This window comes from Carya illinoinensis, chromosome 12 (genome assembly GCF_018687715.1).
Source record: "Carya illinoinensis cultivar Pawnee chromosome 12, C.illinoinensisPawnee_v1, whole genome shotgun sequence".
In the NCBI taxonomy this organism is placed as follows: Eukaryota; Viridiplantae; Streptophyta; class Magnoliopsida; order Fagales; family Juglandaceae; genus Carya; species Carya illinoinensis.
Window position 1 is genome coordinate 1,309,343 of NC_056763.1, and position 10,658 is coordinate 1,320,000.

Consider the following 10,658-nt stretch of genomic DNA (forward strand, 5'->3'; position numbering starts at 1 on the left):
TACTGCACTGCCTTTAATGACCAAGAACTCAAAAAGAATGCAAAGTAAGAAAACCAAGAACTAAATGAAACACAGGATCACTTGAATGTAAGATTCCCTTCGTGAATCTTGACAGGGAATTTTTGAGGAATTCCCAATCCAATTTCTTATTGAACTTAAATGATCAAAGTTTGAGAGTTACATAAGCCATGCACTGCTTATAAACACGCAGAGCATGAAAGGAATCCCAAAATGCAAGACTAAAAACATAAAATGCGCACTATACTACCTAACAGATGAAACACATCGTTTCATTAAAGCAAAATACAACTCAAAACAAGCTAAATGATGCCAACTCTGTTCATACCATAACGCAAAGTAATTACTAAGAATACTACTACAATTTGTATGCTCTTATATTGACAATTATACCAAAACGCAACGTTACTACCCATCATTCCCTTCTCTGCTATCATTCTTCCACAGCCTAAACGTTCTTCTCCTCTTTAAGAACCTACCCCCAAGCACCCGTAACAATCTCCTCCTCTTCAAGGCCTTGCCTCCAAGGCACCAGTGACAATTACAAAACATTACCCACCAAATGAGGGTATAAGGACCTCAAATTGTACAATAATTCCCAAGAATTATCCTCCATATCCGCACCTACCCACTTAACCAACACTTCAGTGACAGCATGGTTACCCACCTTCTTCATCCCTCTCTTAATAATCCTCTCAGGCTCAGGTTGAACAGCACCTTTATCATTAATAGGAGGAATTGTAGGCAAAGGGGAGATTTGGTCCACCAATTTTTTTCTTTAGGCAAGATACATGAAAAATTGGATGAATTTTTTATGTGGATGGTAGTTTCAACTTATAAGTAAATGAATCAATCCTTTGAACAACTTGAAAAGGCCCATAGAAACGAGGGTCTAGCTTCATGTTATGCCTCATTGCCACTGCTTTCTGTTTGTAGGGTTGAAATTTCAGAAAAATCCAATCTCCTACTTCAAAAGTTCTCTTTGATCTTCTCTTGTCGGCATACACTTTCATTCAATTCTAAGCCTTACTCAAGTTCTCCTTTAACAACAGCAAGATCTTTTCTCTAGTCTTCAAGTGTTGATCAACTGCATCATTAGCAGCAGTACTTGCCACATAAGACAACAATCTTGGTGATGGCATTCCATATAAAGCCTGGAATGGAGACATTCTTGTGAAAGCATGGACAGTTGTATTATAATGCCACTCAGCCAAAGGAAGCCAAGTACTCCAGGACTTTAGTTTAAAACCGCTGTAAACTCTCAAGTAGGCTTTAACAACCTTGTTCAAAGGCTCAACTTGACCATCAGATTGAGGATGGTAAGCTGAACTCATGGTCAAGGTAGTACCTTGCATTTTTAAAAGCTCTTTCCAAAATAAACTTGTGAAGATAACATCATGATCTAATACAATTGTTCCAGGTAGACCATGAAGCTTGAAAACACTAGAGAAAAAGACTTCTACCACTTTAGAAGCTGTGTATGGGTGAGACATAAGAAAGAAATGACCAAACTTGGTCAGCCTATCTACTACTATAAAAATAACTGTCATGCCATGGGAGGAAGGAAGGCCCTCGATAAAATCCATAGCAATATCAAGCCAAGGTTTCTGAGGAATAGGTTAGGGCTGGTGCAACCCTACTGGCATAACATTTTAGACTTATTGACTTGATAGACTTGACACTCTTTCACCAATTTCCTCATACTAGGCCAAAAAAAATTCAAGCTTATCTTTCTGTAGAGTCTTGTGGTAACCAACATGCCCAGCTTCTGGACTGTAGTGGATATGCTGCAACACTTTCTTCTGAAATGATGATCCAGGCACAATCACAATCTTGCCTTTTTGAAGAAGAAGGCCTTGTTGCAAAGAAAATTGTGTAGGAACCTACTGCTCTTTTTGTAATGCCTCAACCCATTAGTAATGTGAGAAAACTCTGAATAGCTTTGCTTCAATTCTTATATCCAAATAGGTGTTGGGAAAGAAATTAGTGCCAAGGTAGCAGAATCATTCTCCATCTTTTTGGAAAGTGCATCAGCTACTTTGTTATCCCATCCTTTTTTGTATTCAACCTTAAAATCATATCCCATGAGCTTTGAGATCCACTTGTGTTATGCCTCTGTAGCTATTTTCTACTCCAACAAATGCTTTAAACTTGTTGGTCAGTTTTGATCTTGAATGGCTGACCAAGTAAATATGGCCTCCATTTCCCAACTGCATTGACAAGTGCTAAGAATTCCTTCTCATAGGTTGACAAAAGTAAGTCCTTACCGTTAAGTGCCTTACTAAAATAAGCTAGAGGCTAACTGTTTTGCATCAACACTGCCCCTAAACCAACCACTAAAGCATCACATTCAATGGAAAATTCTTGAGCAAAATCTGGTAGCTTCAAAGCTGGAGGGTGAGCGATTGCATTCTTAAGGTGTAGAAAAGCTCTCTCAGCTTCCTCAATCCAGTTAAAGGAATTTCTTTTCAACAACATGGTCTAGGGCCATTTATTGAAGCATAATTCTTAATAAACTTCCTATAATAACCAATTAGGCCTAAAAATCCCCTGAAAGCCTTAACTGTTTTAGGAAGAGGCCACTCTAAAATGGTTGAGATCTAGGTTGGATCTGCTTTAACATCCTCCCTCGATATAATATGGCCTAAGTAGTCAATCTCCATAACTCCAAATCTACATTAGACCATTTTGCAAACAAGCTATGTTCCTATAAAACATATAGGACTGTTTTCAAATGCACAAGATGTTGAGTTAAATCTTGGTTGTAAACCAAGATATCATTAAAAAATACTAAAACAAATCTTCGAAAGAATGGTTTAAAGACATGATTCATTAAACCCTGAAAAGTAGCTGGTACATTAGTAACCCCAAAGGGCATTACTAAGAACTCATAATGACCTTTATGAGTTCTAAAGGCTGTCTTAGGAATATCTTCTTCACTCACTCTTATTTGATGATAACCTGATCTTAAATCAAGTTTAGAAAAATACTTTGCCCCATATAGCTCATCAAGGAGCTCATCAATCACAGGTATTGGAAATTTGTCCTTGACAGTTTCCTGGTTGTGAGGTCAGTAACCCATGCACATCCTCCATGGGCCATCAACTTTCTTCGCAAGAAGGATTGAGGAAAATGGACTTTAACTTGGTCGAATGACACCACTAGTCAACAAGTCCTTAACAATTTTTTTGATTTCTATTTTTTGGTATTGAGGATACCTATAAGGTCTAACAGAAATTGAAGTTGGGCATTCTTTTAATACAATTTGATAATCAAATTCTCAAGGTGGAGGCAACCCAACTGGTTCCTCAAAAATAGTCTTGAACAATTGTAGAACCTCTTCAATTTCTAGTGTGGGCTAGACGTTCTCCATCTCATTCTAAACTATAAGCTACAATAACCAGCCTTGCTGCCCAATGAAAGAAGACTTCATCATATTAACCCCAGCCTCAACCTGCACCTAGTCAGATAACAACCCTTACAAAAGCAACTGCTTATCACCCACTTGAAACTGCATTGACATGTTCTTGAAGTCCCATTGAATAAGGCCCAATGCTCTAAGCCATTGAACTCCTAATACAATATCACAACCCCTCAAGGTTAATACATGAAAAGGAACTTTGAATTTAGTCCCTTGCACACTTATTGTTTCCTCACATCTACCGTGGTTGATTATTTTAGTTCCATTTGCCACCTTTACTTGAAGATTGCTATCTTTAATGACCTTCAAATTTGCAGTTTCAACTACCAATGGATCCAGGAAGTTGTGAGTGCTTCCTTAGTCCACCAAGATTTCACAAGAAAACAATCCAATCTTGCCTAACAACCTTATAGCATTACTGTTTATGCAACCAAAAATTGCATGAATAGACACCTCTAGTTTGTCAGAACCTTTCTTCAAGAATTATTTTGATTTTGGCAGCAACTGTGCTTCAAGATCCTCCATATTTTCAATCACTTCTTGATCCTCACTCTTTTCTTCATGTAAAAAAATACACTTTAGGGCTCTTGCACACATTAGTGGGATTCCACTTCTTGTCACAATGGAAACACAATCCTTTCTTCCTTTTTTCATCCATACGAGCAAGATTAACCTTCTTTAAAGGAAAGAAAGATTTCTGGCCTTATCAACTAAATCAATAGGTCCTCCATGAACACTTGACCCTTTATCAGCATACTGGACATTTTGTCTCCAAGACTTCCTTGAAGACAAAACATACTCCTCCTGCAACTTTGCTAAACCAAAAGCAGCCCCAAGATTCAAGGGATTAAACATCTTAATTTGTATTCTAATATCATCCTTTATTCCACTGATGAAACAACTCATCTTCTAACTTTCGGATAAACCCTTCATCCTATTAGCCAAGGCCTCACATTGAGATGTATACAAACTAACAAAAGTAGTTTGTTTCAACCTAGTTAAAAACTCCATTGGGTCATCAAATGTTGATGGCCCAAATCGTGCTTGTACAGCCACCACTAAGGATTCCCATGAGTTCAACTATCCAGCATCCAAGGCATTTTGATACCATACAAATGCCTCTCCTTCCATATGGTGTGAAGCCACCATCAATTTTTGATGAAAAGGTATTTGAAAAGAATCAAAATACTGGTTGGCCTTAAAGATACAACAAGCAGGCTCAGTGCCACTAAAATGTGGAAATTCTATCCTCACACTTCTCTGAAAAATAGCCTTCTCACCATTATTTCTTTGCTCACCAGAAACTTCTCTTTCTCTAAAAGCATTAACATTCATAGATTCGACCAACGAACTCAACATATTAGAAATATGATCTAACCTCTCTGTATGCAAGCAATTGCTTGCTGATGATGGTCCAATTGCTTCTGAACCAATTCTTGCTATTTTTTAGACCCTTCTTGTTGACCCTTCAATGCTCCACACATGCCTTCTGCCATCAAATCCTACTACTAGGACCGACTACTACTGATACCACTTGTAACATTCTTGATGCCAAGAACATTGCTGCACTACCTTTAACGACCAAGAATTCAGAAAGAATGCAAAGCAAGAAAACCCATAACTGAATGAAACACAGGATGACTTGAATGCAAAATTCCCTTCATGAATCTTGATAGGGAATTTTTGAGGAATTTCCAACCTCCAATTTCTTATTGAACTCAAATGATCAAAGTCGGAGAGTTACACAAGCCATGCACCGCTTATAAACACACAGAGCATGAAAGGAATCCCAAAATGCAAGACTAAAAACATAAAATGCGCACTATACTACCTAATAGATGAAACGCATCGTTTCATTAAATTAAAGCACAAGTCAAAACAAGCTAAAGATGCCAGCTCTATTTATACCAAAATGCAACATATTACTAAGAATACCACTACAAGTTGTATGCTCTTATACTGATAGTTTAACCATTGCTGCCCATCATTCCCTTCTTTGCTATCATTCTTCCACAGCCTAAACGTTCTTCTCCTCTTCAAGAACCTACCCCTAAGAACCCATGACAAAATTCGTTTCCAACACAGGAATTTCATGAAAACAAACTACGTTTTCATGTGTACGTTTACTGTGTATTTAACTAGTAAGGGGCATCCATGGTAAGGAGTACATTGGCAAATTGAGTTGCCGGCTAGTCAATGACCAAACATGGCTGATTTTTATTTTATTTACAAAAGAACACAATACCTTAATTAAATTCATTCTAGTTGATACATATATATATATACACACTAGGGAACAACCTCGGGTGCGTTAGCCTTGGGGTGCACATGATATAATGATTTAAATAAAAGAAAAAATGTGAAAAAGATAGTAACTTATCTGCCTGAGAAAATAAAATACAAGATTAAAGAAAAGCAAAAAATAAGATAAAAAAAAATATAAACTTCAACAAAATATGAACATTGGTCAGCATCCATATTGGATTATCTATTTACTCTCTCTATAGTAATAAAATATTATTAATTTAATAATTTTTTTAATTTTTATTTTTATCACATTTTATAATTCTACTAATTAAACTATTAATAATAATTATATTCTAAATAAATTAATAATTAATATTATATATTGAGTATTTTAAGTATTTTATTAGTTAAGTTTACTTAAAGTCAAATTTTACAATGAGAATGCTCTAAAGCATTTCTGTACTAAAGAGTAAAGTCATTTTAAAAAAATTGAAACAAAAAGAAAAGAAAATGAGTATACTGAGAACAAAAAGTATATGAAAAAGTGACGTCAATTCATGTGCACCGCGGAGCTATTAAGGGCCTTTTGGTAAAACATGATCTTTTATTCAATTCTATAATGGAGCTACACGTTAAATGGTCACGAGTCTTAAGAACCTTTTGATAAAATAAGATCCATCATTAAATTTTACAAGGGAGCTACACATCAAATAGTCAAGGGTCTTAAGGATCTTTCGGTAAAACAAGACTTAACAGACTTAACGGAAAATAACAAAAGTCGATAGGAAAATAACAAAAGTTACTATTCATAGTTAGATAGTCACTTATTGGATAGAATAGGTATATATATATATTAATTATAAAAGCATGCAAGCATTTATCATAAATTTAATTCCTACCTACCTCCATACTGATTACATGAATTTAACATCGCTTTAATTTTCTCTACTAATTAAAAACTACGACAAAACAAATTAGTAAAGTTTATAGTACGGAAGCATGATCAGTCTGGATACTTAATTAAAAAAAGGGTGAAGTGCGGAACTCTTCGTCGTCCACGAAAATCTGAAGTTCTTGGACTTCATCACAAATCCCACTACTTCCTCGTTAAATTCAAGTACGAAACACAACTTTATCATCTGAGAGAGTTCTTCACCAATAGGTTAGGCAAGCTCAATGCTTTTCGAATAGAAGTAGGAGAAATCCAGTGGATATTATAAGAATAAAATTGAGTATGCTACATATTTCTCCTAGCATTAATATCGGAGGGTTTGTTAAGGGTAAACAGCTTCATGTTGGCTCTCATGATTTTATTAGGAATGAAATCAAAACAATCAGCTGCGCATCAATCAAGGATATTAGCTCATGATCACAGCAACATTCAGGAATATTCTCAGCAATTCTCTTTAATCAACTAATGTGTATTTATAGGAGTAAATCACATGTATTAAGTTCTCTGCTAGCTATATAGTTTTTGTATAGAAATCTTTCCTTTTATGTTGTCGTTCCATAGATAGACACTAGATTGTATATTGATATATATATGAATGCAGTCACACTCTCTATCTCAACTCGTGAGATAGTGTTTCTCAAAACATTTATATGGTATCAAGAGCCTATACAGGTTGACATAGAGTTGTGTGTGTTTTTTTTTCCTTCCCTAATGGAGAATTCTTAGTCCTCATATATTTCATCTTCCTCTGACCCATATTCTTATCCTGTCTCACAAAATGTGTCCAACTATGTTTCTCTTAAACTGACTTCCAGCAATTTTCTGCTTTGGAAAACTCAAATGTTAAACATTTTGGAAAGTTATGATCTTCAAGGATTCATAACAGGTGACATTGAACCTCCCTCTCAATGTCTCCAAGGTAATCCTTCTCAGCCTAACCCACTGTATTCCAAGTGGCGCAGGTCTAATCGATTGGTTAAAGGTTGGCTTACAGCCACCTTGTCTAAGGAAGTGTTAGGCATTGTTGTTGGCCTGAACACTGCCTCAGAAGTGTGGCATGCTCTGGTTCATGCCTTTGCACGAGTTTCCTCTGATAGAAGTCTTGGTCTTAAGCAAAGACTTACCTCCATCACCAAAGGATCTGACTCCTTAGGTGAATATCTTAGAAAATTCAAAACTGTGTGTGATGAACTTGCTGCTATTGGCAAGCCTGTAGTAGAACATAAGAAGTCATGGTGGCTGCTGAATGGACTTGGTAAAGAATTTGAAGTCTTTACTGCCACTATGCTTAAGCCTCCAGTCCCTGCCTACTCAGAAGTTGTAACTCTATTGGAGAGCTACACAGACAGGTACAAAACTGATGTTAATAATTACTCTATGGTTTTCTATGGCCAGAAGCAATCTAAACACAAGAAATCCAATGCCAACTCTGGTTCTTTCACATCCAAAGGCTGTGGTTTTGTGCAAGGATCATCTATTGGTTCCAAATCACATACCCCTCCCACTCAAAATTACAGCAACAATCATCGTGCCTCCCCCTCTCATAACAAATCTACAAACAAACAAGACATTGTCTGTCAGATTTGTAACAAAAGCAACCACACTGCCCTGAGGTGTTTTGAAAGGTTTAATCATTCTTTTACCCATGACAGTCTCCCTCAAAGTTTTGTACCAGTCAAACTAGGGGAACCTCAAGAGGCCTCTTCCTGGCATCTTGACACTGGGGCTACTGATCACATGACTTCCAATGAAGGTATTCTCCATTCCCTAACTCCATATCAAGGCCATGATGGAATAATGGTAGGAAATGGAAACGTATTACCAATCACTCTTGTTGGACAGGCTTTGGTTGGGTCTCCTAATTCTCAGATTTTGTTAAAAGATGTACTAGTAGTTCCTGAAATCAAGAAGAATTTATTGTCTGTTAGCAAGTTAACTACTGCTTATCCTCTACAATTTGAGTTTAATGGACATGGTTTTGTGCTAAAGGACAGGATAACTCAGAAGACAGTGGCAACAGGCAAGAATCAGAGGGGCCTTACATTTTTTATTCTACTTCCAGTTCTCAGAATAAAGAGAGTTTTTACTCTTCTAGATTTTGATCTACAAATAAGGAGCAATGGCATCAAAGGCTTGGACATCCCAACTCAAGAATTTTAGACTTTCTTGTAATAAAAGTTTATTACTCTTGAGTTAAAACAAACTTCCTCACCAATTTGTACAAGTTGTCAAATGGGAAAAACATGCAAGTTGCCTTTTCTTTCCAGAAACCACACTGTTACTATTCCTTTTGATAAAATCCATTGTGATTTATGGGGACCAGCTTCTACTCTTTCAAGGGACAAGTTTAAATTTTATGCCATATTTGTTGATGAAGCTACAAATTTTAAATGGTTGATTCCTCTCAAGCACAAATCTGATATGCGCTCAGCTTTTATTCAGTTTCATATGTTTGTTAAGTGTCAATTTGATGTTAAGATTCGAGTATTTCAATCTGATGAAGGGGGGGAGTTTAATGATGCCAAGCTGATTGCATATCTTCAAAACAATGGGATTATTCATCAGTCTGCTTGTCCCAAAACTCCTAAACAGAATGGGAAAGCAAAAAGGAAGCATAGGAGTATCACAAATCTTGGCTAACCATGATGTTTCATGCAAACTTACCACCCAGGTTTTGGCTAGACTGCTTTTCTACTGTAGTTTTTTTATTAAATAGGCTCCCTACCCCTGTGCTTAATATGGACTCACCCTTATTTAGACTTTATGCCAAACACCCTGACTATACTGTACTCAGAACGCTTGGGTCCATATGTTTTCCCTATCTTGGAGACTATAGGTCCAAACACCCTGACTATACTGTACTCAGAACCCTTGGGTCCATATGTTTTCCCTATCTTGGAGACTATAGGTCCAAACACCCTAACTACACATCCTATGTGATGCCCCCAAATCCCCACGCACGGACACGGGGAAATCGAGACGTCCGGATGATGACATCACGGGTCACCACCCTAACGACGTGTGCCAAGTGTGTGTAAAAGCAACAAATGTGCAAGGGAAACGCAGCGGATAAAGAAAGTCAATAACTAAGTACCAGAATTTTTCTTAATATAATACAAGCTGTTTAAAACATACATAAATAAAATATTACAAAACATGAATATAGTTTTAAACCAAATACAAAACATAACATCAGCAACCCGGCAGAGCCGCATCCTCGGGCTCAGCCTCCTCCTCCTCATCCTCGAAACCTGCACCAAAATCTACGGAACCAAAAATGGTACCGCAGGTAAGTAAAATCTAAACACCACCAGATAAAAGCATATAGAACTCAAATAATATGCATGAAGCGATGCCAATGCGCAAAACCCATAAAACATATTTTTCCACACACACCAAAAATCTCATTTGGCCCAAAAACACACCTTTTCCAAAAACCACGCCAAAAGTCACATTTGGCCTCTATAACCATCTCAAACCAAAATCCATTTTATCCGTATGCGCCATGACCTCCCCTAGGGGTCATCCGCACACCCTGGCTCTAGTGCCACACCGCAGAGTACCACCACGCATGTGACACCTAACGAGCGATGCCCAATTCCACGCCCCGTGTGTTCGTAGCCAAGCATCCTCTAGCCCTCACCAGCGAAAGGCCACAGAGTCGGTGCGTAAGGCGATGCATGGTTCCGCGCCCGGCGCGTTCGTAGCCAAGCAACCCCTAGCCCCCGCTCCCGTTGTCGCCCAGCGACAACCCAGGGGACATCACTCAGTTTATTCCACTCCCGAGTGACCAGAGGAGCTCCATCGAAATAATACCCCATCCCGGCTTGGGGTCGTGATACACACGCACCCGTAAGTCCACTTACGCCAAATAACAGGCTTTTCTCATATAAACAAAATGCACGTGCATGCACCATGTAAATGCCATATCAATGCACAGAAATAAACAACCAACATAAATCAATGAAACAAGCAACTCCGTCCTCCATCCATCTGACCCCCGAACTCCTCGGACTCAGT